General features: G+C 32.4%; 1 long non-coding RNA gene and 1 pseudogene across 1 annotated transcript; one reads left to right on the top strand and one right to left on the bottom strand.

The window, feature by feature from the left end:
• Positions 1–2,454: 2,454 nt before the first annotated feature.
• Positions 2,455–5,857, bottom strand: LOC148274700 (uncharacterized). The gene is made up of 3 exons (XR_015824221.1): positions 5,726–5,857; positions 4,989–5,317; positions 2,455–3,260 (listed from the first exon to the last, which is right to left on the bottom strand). It is a non-coding gene; the product is annotated as an uncharacterized LOC148274700 (long non-coding RNA).
• On the top strand, positions 5,794–5,967 carry LOC148274699 (U2 spliceosomal RNA; annotated as a pseudogene).
• Positions 5,968–12,453: the final 6,486 nt, after the last annotated feature.

Genomic DNA, 12,453 nt, shown 5'->3' with positions numbered 1-12,453 from the left:
GGACGATGTGAATGTACTGCAGAACGATGCCCCCCGATTTCATGTGCAATACTGTTAGAGTTGCATTATATGTTTTATTTTATTTATTTTATTTTATTTGGGAAATCAACAGTTCTACATACACATTTTTAGTAAACAAACAGATATAGTGTATAAACTCAGAACTAATAACAGATTTCCACATAGTATACAAAGTTAGTAAAGAAAATATATTACATATCAAATAAATACATACAATTTATACATATAAAAATGTTATTTTCATGTACTCAATAATCAAAGATTTTTTAAATATTTATTTTAAGAACATTGAGTTACTGTAAATTGGGCGGGATAAGGACAAAAATGCTTGAAGAGAGGATAAGGAGGGGAGGGGAGATGTACATATTTATTATTATAATGTCTACTAAGTTACATAATACATTTTTAGTGAAAATTTTAAATCTGACAGAGAGATGTTTGTGTAATCTATATTTTTAAATTTTGTATTGTACATTGAAAAAGTCCTACGAAAAAAAGCATTTTTAACATACGATGTTTTACTTATTGATACATGAAACAGGTGGTACCGTCTACAAATCCTGGCTGGCACATGTATTGTTATTAAACCAAGCAGCTCTGTACAGTCAACCATTCCTGTCATAATTTTGTAAAGCAGTAGTTGGTCCGCACACACTCTGCGGTATTGTAGAGAAATGATTCCATGGAAGGTGGAGGCAGTGAGAGTAGATATAAGAAATACCGGTTTTGTATTTAAGGTACTTTATAAATTTGTTTTGAATATTTTCTATTCTACTTATATATATGGCATACTGGGGATTCCATATCTGAGAGGCGTATTCCAAATGGCTTCTGACAAATGTATAATATAATGAAATAAGGGCCTTTGGATTATCAGTGTTTACTCATTCGAATTATGAAACCGAACATGCTCAATGCTTTGGAGGTAATTTTATTGATATGCGATTCAAAAAGTAGTTTTGAGTCTAAAACAATCCCTAGATCTTTAATTTCGTGCTTCCTCATTAGTACATTATTGTTTAGTTTGTAATCAAAATTAAGAATTTTTCTTTTCCTTGTGAGTGTAATACAGACACATTTATTTATATTCAAAAACAGTTTATTTTCAATTCAATAGTCAGTTAGACGATTAAGATCGTCTTGAATCATGAGGCAATCTTCTCGAGATGTTTAATTGGATTCTATAGAAAATGATGACTTTGCTTTCTCCGGTCATCACGCTATTTTCAGGTGAAACGTTTTAGCACGTGTTTGTCATCGATTATGGACTATGAACCCTACAAATATTAATAAAAAAAAAATAAAAAAAATATTATTTAGTTATTCATATTTTTCTCTTACAAACTATAATTAATAATAAAAATAATGTGACCCCGCTGGGGTTACCCGTGCCGAGGACACTTAACAAAATACTCTTTTAAAATATCTTTACATTTGAGAATAAACAAAGAAGACTAACTTAATAAACAGAGATAATTTTAAAAATATTCAGACAGTTTAAAACTCTACGTATTTATGTTAATAATTAATTTATGTACATCTATATTACAAAACACACAATGAAAAGAACAGAAACCTAACATAAGCTATACACTTGTGGAGCAGTTGATTCAATATTGGTTTGGGCGAATGAGACAATCCATTTTACTTCTACCTAGCTCCACTATCCATTTTGTTATAGCCTTAAACATTTTCATGCTACTAATTGTTTTAATAGATAGTGGAAGTAGGTTATAGACTTTAATTGAATAATACTCGAAATCCCTTTGTCCGATTTAGATCGTGACCAAGGAATTTCACAGATATTTATCAAAATCATTTTCTTACTCGACGCTTGATATTTTTTGACTTGTACCCGCAGACACATCATCATTCCCTGTCCGCACCTAATGGTGCATAGGGCACTGTATTGTTTCACTAATCACAGCGAATCCTGATCATTTTTGTTACATTAGGATAAGATGATCAGTCTTACGCTTCAGGTACCAGTCCAAGGACTATGAAATATTTTAGTGTGAAAACACCCCATTTAATAATTATTTCATATTAACCCGGTCGGGAGTTGAACCAGAAACCTCTTGCATGGTAGGCAAATGCACTGACCATTACACCACGAGAGTTATATAATAATATACCAACACTATTATTTGTGATATATTAAAAATCTCATGAAAATGCCGATAATTGCCGATATTAATTTTCGGTTGGGACTTGACTCCAGATATTGATTTTTTTGCAGTTTTTTCTTCGATGTTTGAATCATGATAACTGGCGACGTTCAGTTGCAGTAGACCACGCCAAAGTATTAGACGTGCCATTTGATTCGTAGACATATTTGCATTCTGAGCATGCGAACGGCTATTCGACAGAATGTACAAACATGTGCCGTTTTAAATTGTTCTTTTGTCGGGCTGTATAATCGCACTCAGAGCATGCAAACGGTTTCACGCCAGTATGCAGCATCATGTGTCGGTTTAAATTAAGCCGCCGTTGAGTTTTAAATTTACATTGTGAACATGCGAAGGGTTTTTCGCCAGAATGTGTCAACATGTGCTGTTTTAAACAAAACATCCGTCGAGTTATAAATTTGCATTCTGAGCAGGCGAACGGTTTTTCGCTAGTATGTGTCAGCATGTGCGTACTTAACTGTTGCTTCCGTTTGGTTGTAAAATTACATTCTGAGCACGCGAACGGTGCTTCGCCAGTATGTATCATCGTGTGCTGTTTTAAACAATTATTCCATCGAGTTGTGAATTCACATTTTAGGCATTTGAACGGTTTTTCGATATTATGTATTAACAAATGCCTTTTTAAATGATCTTTCCGATGAGTTACAAATTTACATTCCGAACATTTGAGTAGATTTTCGCCGGTATGTTTAAACATGTGCTGTTTTAAACTATACATCCGTCGAGCTGCGTAGTTACATTTAGAGCATTCAAACGGTTTTTTGCCAGTATGTTTTAACATGTGTATTTTCAAATGCTCCTTTTGTTTAAATGCATGTTTACATTCTGAACAAGCGAACGGTTTCCGCTTAGTTTTTGACAAGCGACGATTTAAAACTTTATTTCCTGAACTTTGAGAGTGTGCCAAGGATTTCAGTCCAGTTCTTGGCAAAGCCCGTTCATTACTAGTATTCTTCTGTTGTGTTTTGCATTTACGCCCAGGAAGTGGTACTGCACTATGAGACGGCAGATTTATACTATCTTCGGGTAAAAATGCTGTCGTCTTAGTGTCTGAAAAAAAATCATAATATTAACATGGGTGTTGGGCCACCATTTTGCCGATACCAAGGATATAGTTATAAGACCCTGGCTAGGCCTAGAGTGAAACTAAAAGTATGTCTCAAATCTCTACTGATAGTTAGGTTTAATAATTAGGAGAAAACTCAATTATTTTATAAATAGGTACGACTACAGTAGTTATTTTACTACAGAGAAATACAGACTGTGAAGATGGTGTATTTCTTTTTTATATTGGTTTATTGTTCTAGCATTGTACATGCCTCAATTTTTTTTTTTTTTTTTTTGTAGTTGCAAATTATTTGTACCTTGTTTTTGTTATGTGCAAGGTTTTATCGAATATATTTATCTTTAAATTATATTCCGTTGACTTCAACATTTTTCACCGTAGACTTACAATAATAAAAATAAACCAGAATCAGAATAAACAAAATAATTCTAGAAATATTACATTAACAAATAATAAAAAAATCGTAAAAGTTGGACACAAAAAACAAAAGGAGCTAGATACCACCATTGAATAACTTTGCCCGCTTGATCGTCCCTGTAATGAATCGAACAGTCTCTCTTCGTGTATCATTACAGTTCAGGAGCTCAGCTAGGTTATTAGTCGCAGGAATCCGAGTGTTTATTTTGCATTCAAGCTCCCACCTCGGCCTATCAAACATTGGACAGTATATAAGAAGATGTTCCACAGTCTACTCAGTGATGCCATCACATGGACAGCAACTGTCGTCTCGTGCCTCATGCCTCAAATTACACACAGTCTCAATTTTGAGTTCTAAATTTATTTATTTTTTTACGATTTTTGAAAGATATTTAATTTTGTTTTTGATGGGATTTTTTTTGTCTGTTAACTCGTCTGTTACTAATACTTCACAGGTCACTATATTTGTGTAGTATTCGGATCGAACATTTTTTTCTTTAGGTATAACGTATAACCAATGTAATCGCCTGTTTATCTGAGAGAGCTCATCCAACCTCTTTCACAACACGGACTATCTCTTCGCTCTAGTAACGAGAGAACCCTTTTAATACCCTGTGTCATAGCTCTAAGTTTCTAGCCTCCTCTTTCACGGTAGTAGCCGCTCGGTTGTGGAATAATCTACCCACTAATGTTAGAGACGCCCCTTCTTTATTTACATTTAAGTCAAGATTGAAATGTCACTATATAAATATTAAAATTGTTCCTTTTCTTCTTTTTTCCTTCCCATCCCCTCTCCTCTCTTCATAGTATACTGTTTTTTTTTTTTTTGCATATTTTTATTTTGTTAATCTTTGTTTTTAATTTATGTATAAAATTGTAAGATTCAATATGTCCATTTAGGTGGGTACTTACAATTTTCTCAAACTAAACGGTTTGGGTAGGTAGGAAGAAATGTGCCCGCCCTTATATGTATATATATTGTATATGTATATAAAATGTCAAATAAATAAATATGTAAAGCGTCAAATATTTTATTTTTTTTAAATCGTAAATGTTCAAATATGTCTAATAAAAGTATGGAAAAGTAGCATTTTTTAACTATCGTTGTTTACCCAGTTTAAGTAAGGAAAACACTAAAATTTCGGTGTATAGATCTGACAGATCCAGTGCGACTGTTCACGTGACCTTTAGGGCGCGCCCATCGGAGTGTTAAAACCCTACATAATAATATTTATGGACAACAATATTACATTTCAAGCTCTCTTAACGGTAAAGAGGAATGCAGTTTTACTTACTAGAGTCACCTTCAGTGTTGAGAGAGGATTCCAAATATTCTTGTTTTATATCCGAGAGATCAATATCAATTTCCGTAAAGATCAGTATATCACTCTCTATAGTATACTGTTGTCCAGTACTGGTCCCCGGTTCAGCCTTCACGGTAGCAACACCTAGTTCCTCGCTTCTGTAGGGACATGGCGTCCCTTCCCCAGTCTGGAGAATAACTCCCTTTTCATCGGGAGTTTCTGGTTCAGCCTTTATACTCACTGAAGCGATATGTTCCATAGTCATTCGACTACCTATTCACGTATTCACGAATACCTCGCTGTATCTGAAGAGCGTTCACCTGAAAATGTAAACGATGCATGCAGAACATTTATTATTCATCAATACTCTTCATTATATGTATGCGTGAATATTTTTACAAAGTATGATATTTCCAATTTGTATTTAACTAATACAAAAGGAATATAGGCAAAATACTTAACTACTTCTTGTGAATCTAGTAAGTATACTTGCTTATGAAGGAAACAGCAAAAAAAATCACAAATAATGTGACTAATATCTACAAAAAAGCATTTACCACTGGAATCATAACAACAGCAGGGAAAGCAAGTGTGGAAAAAAGAGTACGGGCGGTAATAGATGTAAAATGATTGCTTTTCCTCAGTTTTACAGATTTTTTGGGTATAATGAGTTGTCATACATCTGTAGAAGTGGACAGGGTAAAAACAAACAGACCTATTACACATACCTACTAAATCAAAAGGTCTTGGCAGAGAGCCATCGCAAAATGAGGCACGATATTAGATGCAATAGACATTTGCTTCTCGGCCTGATGGCTAAGATCAAAGTATAGTATCTGTTTTTATCAACTTAATATCTGATAGTTCCCGCAATCTCACTGTTGAATTTTAATTACGTAAATGGTCTATTGAACCGTAAATAAACAAATACATTTTTATTTGCGCTCATTTAAAAAATTACTCACGTTTGGTACATACAAGACCTCAAGAACGCGAAATTCAGCTCGTGATGTTTGATAAAATGTACGAAACGCGTGCGGCCATTTCGATAAGGCTCATAGACAATATCACAGATGATATTGCCGACGATTCAAAAATTAGATAGCCATAGATATAAATTTACTATAAGTACTTATCTGGCTAACACTGTCGTCATGAGAAAAAAGGACGCATCTATCATTTTTTTCTAAAATGAGTTAAATACGCATTCGGAATCAAGAAAGAAATACGCATCTATTGGTACTTGATAATCTTTCTAAAATTACCACAACCCTATCATTTTTTTTAATAAATAAGTCTAAACTGCAAAAGTCTTGAAGATTATTAAATATAAAAGGCATTTTTGACTTATAAAATTATAATATAATTTACTTATTTTTTCTTCTATTCCGTTTTTGTTTACAATAGGTCGAGAATTGCCAAATGGATATCAATTCGCATTGAAATTATTTTTAAATATGTTTCTGTGTATTTATTATTGCAGGGTTATTCCAATCTGTTTTTTTTATAATTCGCCTATATTTATTTTATAAAACTGAAGTTACATGTTTGTGTTTATTTTTAATTAATTTATTCACAATATATTTATGTTTTATTAATTGAGACATAAATCCCAACTCCATTAAACCAAAGTCCTGTGTTGAGTTTATTTGTTTGTCCGTCACATCTCCGAAATGACAAGTCGTAGCGGCCTGAAATTTGGACACGTCATTTTAGATGCGATTTCAAGGTTAACGTTGCTATATTCGAGTAAAATTTGAATCGAATTCTACTCGATAAAAACTCAAATTTAATATGGATGCTTAGTGCGGCCCCAATATATTGCCCGTAATTAACTGTCATTATCAACAGTAAACATATTTTAATTCACAAATTTATACGCTAAATTGTGAAAAAATAGTATCTGAAGTAAATATGTTGATATAAAGAAAGTTTTTCAGCAACATAATACACGTGTCGGGACAATAAATGCCAAAAATTAATGTAAATCATGGGAAAATATTGGAAACCAATTACCTGTGAAACCTGTCTCCTTCAACACCTTTGGCGCTCCTACTGCTGCAACCAAACATACTGCAACTTTAAGCATTTATGCTTCAGCGTAACTTATTTTCGGAATCTCTAAGTTCAGTCATATCACTCCACTACTTCGAGGGTCGAATACAAACTCTGTTGGCTCATGTATAAATCACTGCAAAACACTGCTCCGGAATATCTTCGGGAACAGTGCATTCCAGATGAACTAGCTGACAGACGTCTCACGCTTAGATCGGCTACGTCTACGGCGAGAGGAAAAGTTATTATACCTCTACGTAAACAGCGCACTAAATTTAGTGAACGCGCATTTGCCGTCGCAGGCCCTACGGCATGGAATGTTTTTTTCTGTCTTAATCACCGAAAGACGATGTTTTTTTCTCTCTTAATCACCTAAAGAGGAGTTTCATTTCCTTATTTAATCACCATAACACGATGTTATTTTACAAATTTAAACACCTAATGATGACCTTTTTTTACCGCATTTAATCATCGAAAGATGATGTTTTTTTTCTGTCTAAATCACCGAAAGACGATGTTTTTTTCTCTCTTAATCACCTAAACAGGAGTTTCATTTCCTTATTTAATCACCATAACACGATGTTATTTGACAAATTTAATCGCCCTTAGACGACGTTATTTGACGAGTTTAATCACCAAAAGTCGGTGTTTATTTACGCATTTAATCTCCGTACGACAGTGTTTATTTACGCATTTACCGACCGAAAGACGTTTTTTTTTTACGCATTAACCCACCGAAAGACGGTTTTGTTTTACAACTTTAATCACCAAAAGACGTTGTTTATTTACGCATTTAATCACCTTAAGACGGTTATTATTTACGCATTTATTCACCAATGGACGATGCTTATTGACTCTTTTAATAACCGAAACACGAGTTGCATTTACTTCTTTGGTCACCATAACACGATGTTATTTTACATATTTAATCACCTAAAGACGACATTTTTTTAACACATTAAATCACCGAAAGATGATGTTTTTTTCTCTCTTAATCACCAAAACAGGAGTTGCATTTCCTTATTTAGTCACCATAACACGATGTTATTTTACAAATTTAAACACCTAATGATGACCTTTTTTTACAACTTTAATCACTAAAAGTAGATGTTTATTTACGCATTTAATCACCTTGAGACGGTTATTATTAACGCATTTATTCACCAAAGGACGATGCTTACTGACTCTTTTAATAACCAAAACACGAGTTGCATTTACTTATTTGGTCACCATAACACGATGTTATTTTACATATTTAATCACCCAAAGACGATGTTTTTTTCTCTCTTAATCACCAAAACAGGAATTTCATTTCCTTATTTAATCACCATAACACGATGTTATTTTACAAATTTAAACACCTAATGATGACCTTTTTTCACCATATTAAATCATCGAAAGATGATGTTTTTATTCTGTCTAAATCACCGAAAGACGATGTTTTTTTCTCTCTTACTCACCTAAACAGGAGTTTCATTTCCTTATTTAGTCACCATAACACAATGTTATTTTATAAATTTAAACACCAAATGATGACCTTTTTTTTACCGCATTTAATCATCGAAAGATGATGTTTTTTTTCTGTCTAAATCACCGAAAGACGATGTTTTTTTCTCTCTTAATCACCTAAACAGGAGTTTCATTTCCTTATTTAATCACCATAACACGATGTTATTTTACAAATGTTAACACCTAATGATGACCTTTTTTTACCGCATTTAATCATCGAAAGAAGATGTTTTTTTTCTGTCTAAATCACCGAAAGACGATGTTTTTTTCTCTCTTAATCACCTAAACAGGAGTTTCATTTCCTTATTTAGTCACCATAACACGATGTTATTTTACAAATTTAAACACCTAATGATGACCTTTTTTTACCGCATTTAATCATCGAGAGATGATGTTTTTTTTCAGTCTAAATCACCGAAAGACGATGTTTTTTTCTCTCTTAATCACCTAAACAGGAGTTTCATTTCCTTATTTAATCACCATAACACGATGTTATTTTACAAATTTAAACACCTAATGATGACCTTTTTTTACCGCATTTAATCATCGAAAGATGATGTTTTTATTCTGTCTAAATCACCGAAAGACGATGTTTTTTTCTCTCTTAATCACCTTAACAGGAGTTTCATTTCCTTATTTAATCACCATAACACGATGTTATTTTACAAATGTTAACACCTAATGATGACCTTTTTTTACCGCATTTAATCATCGAAAGATGATGTTTTTTTTCTGTCTAAATCACCGAAAGACGATGTTTTTTTCTCTCTTAATCACCTAAACAGGAGTTTCATTTCCTTATTTAATCACCATAACACGATGTTATTTTACAAATGTTAACACCTAATGATGACCTTTTTTTACCGCATTTAATCATCGAAAGATGATGTTTTTTTTCTGTCTAAATCACCGAAAGACGATGTTTTTTTCTCTCTTAATCACCTAAACAGGAGTTTCATTTCCTTATTTAGTCACCATAACACGATGTTATTTTACAAATTTAAACACCTAATGATGACCTTTTTTTACCGCATTTAATCATCGAGAGATGATGTTTTTTTTCAGTCTAAATCACCGAAAGACGATGTTTTTTTCTCTCTTAATCACCTAAACAGGAGTTTCATTTCCTTATTTAATCACCATAACACGATGTTATTTTACAAATTTAAACACCTAATGATGACCTTTTTTTACCGCATTTAATCATCGAAAGATGATGTTTTTATTCTGTCTAAATCACCGAAAGACGATGTTTTTTTCTCTCTTAATCACCTTAACAGGAGTTTCATTTCCTTATTTAATCACCATAACACGATGTTATTTTACAAATTTAAACACCTAATGATGACCTTTTTTTACCGCATTAAATCATCGAAAGATGATGTTTTTATTCTGTCTAAATCACCGAAAGACGATGTTTTTTACTCTCTTAATCACCTAAACAGGAGTTTCATTTCCTTTTGAATCACCATAACACGATGTTATTTTACAAATTTAAACACCTAATGATGACCTTTTTTTACCGCATTTAATCATCGAAAGATGATGTTTTTTTTCTGTCTAAATCACCGAAAGACGATGTTTTTTTCTCTCTTAATCACCTAAACAGGAGTTTCATTTCCTTATTTAATCACCATAACACGATGTTATTTTACAAATTTAAACACCTAATGATGACCTTTTTTTACCGCATTTAATCATCGAAAGATGATGTTTTTTTTCTGTCTAAATCACCGAAAGACGATGTTTTTTTCTCTCTTTATCACCAAAACAATTGTTTTATTTCCTTATTTAATCACCATAACACGATGTTATTTGACAAATTTAATCGCCCTTAGACGAAGTTATTTGACGAGTTTAATCACCAAAAGTCGGTGTTTATTTACGCATTTAATCTCCCTACGACAGTGTTTATTTACGCATTTACCGACCGAAAGACGTTTTTTATTTACGCATTAACCCACCGAAAGACGGTTTTTTTTTACAACTTTAATCACCAAAAGACGATGTTTATTTACGCATTTAATCACCTTAAGACGGTTATTATTTACGCATTTATTCACCAATGGACGATGCTTATCGACTCTTTTAATAACCGAAACACGAGTTGCATTTACTTCTTTGGTCACCATAACACGATGTTTTTTTACATATTTAATCACCTAAAGACGACATTTTTTTAACACATTAAATCACCGAAAGATGATGTTTTTTTCTCTCTTAATCACCAAAACAGGAGTTGCATTTCCTTATTTAGTCACCATAACACGATGTTATTTTTCAAATTTAAACACCTAATGATGACCTTTTTTTACCGCATTTAATCATCGAAAGATGATGTTTTTTTTCTGTCTAAATCACCGAAAGACGATGTTTTTTTCTCTCTTAATCACCTAAACAGGAGTTTCATTTCCTTATTTAATCACCATAACACGATGTTATTTTACAAATTTAAACACCTAATGATGACCTTTTTTTACCGCATTTAATCATCGAAAGATGATGTTTTTTTTCTGTCTAAATTACCGAAAGACGATGTTTTTTTCTCTCTTAATCACCTAAACAGGAGTTTCATTTCCTTATTTAATCACCATAACAGGATGTTATTTTACAAATTTAAACACCTAATGAGGACCTTTTTTTACCGCATTTAATCATCGAGAGATGATGTTTTTTTTCAGTCTAAATCACCGAAAGACGATGTTTTTTTCTCTCTTAATCACCTTAAGAGGAGTTTCATTTCCTTATTTAATCACCATAACACGATGTTATAATACAAATTTAAACACCTAATGATGACCTTTTTTTACCGCATTTAATCATCGAAAGATGATGTTTTTTTTCTTTCTAAATCACCGAAAGACGATGTTTTTTTCTCTCTTAATCATCTAAACAGGAGTTTCATTTCCTTTTGAATCACCATAACACGATGTTATTTTACAAATTTAAACACCTAATGATGACCTTTTTTTACCGCATTTAATCATCGAAAGGTAATGTTTTTTTTCTGTCTAAATCACCGAAAGACGATGTTTTTTTCTCTCTTAATCACCTAAACAGGAGTTTCATTTCCTTATTTAATCACCATAACACGATGTTATTTTACAAATTTAAACACCTAATGATGACCTTTTTTTACCGCATTAAATCATCGAAAGATGATGTTTTTTTTCTGTCTAAATCACCGAAAGACGATGTGTTTTTCTCTCTTAATCACCTAAACAGGAGTTTCATTTCCTTATTTAATCACCATAACACGATGTTATTTTACAAATTTAAACACCTAATGATGACCTTTTTTTACCACATTAAATCATCGAAAGATGATGTTTTTATTCTGTCTAAATCACCGAAAGACGATGTTTTTTTCTCTCTTAATCACCTAAACAGGAGTTTCATTTCCTTATTTAGTCACCATAACACGATGTTATTTTATAAATTTAAACACCTAATGATGACCTTTTTTTACCGCATTTAATCATCGAAAGATGATGTTTTTTTTCTGTCTAAATCACCGAAAGACGATGTTTTTTTCTCTCTTAATCACCTAAACAGGAGTTTCATTTCCTTATTAAATCACCATAACACGATGTTATTATACAAATTTAAACACCTAATGATGACCTTTTTTTACCGCATTTAATCATCGAAAGGTAATGTTTTTTTTCTGTCTAAATCACCGAAAGACGATGTTTTTTTCTCTCTTAATCACCTAAACAGGAGTTTCATTTCCTTATTTAATCACCATAACACGATGTTATTTTACAAATTTAAACACCAAATGATGACCTTTTTTTACCGCATTTAATCATCGAAAGATGATGTTTTTTTTCTGTCTAAATCACCGAAAGACGATGTTTTTTTCTCTCTTAATCACCTAAACAGGAGTTTC

The sequence above is a fragment of the Micrasema longulum genome, unplaced genomic scaffold (genome assembly GCF_059751315.1).
Source record: "Micrasema longulum isolate JH-2025_06_02 unplaced genomic scaffold, ASM5975131v1 h1tg001604l, whole genome shotgun sequence".
NCBI lineage: Eukaryota > Metazoa > Arthropoda > Insecta > Trichoptera > Brachycentridae > Micrasema > Micrasema longulum.
This window is presented reverse-complemented; position numbering and strand designations above follow the sequence as displayed.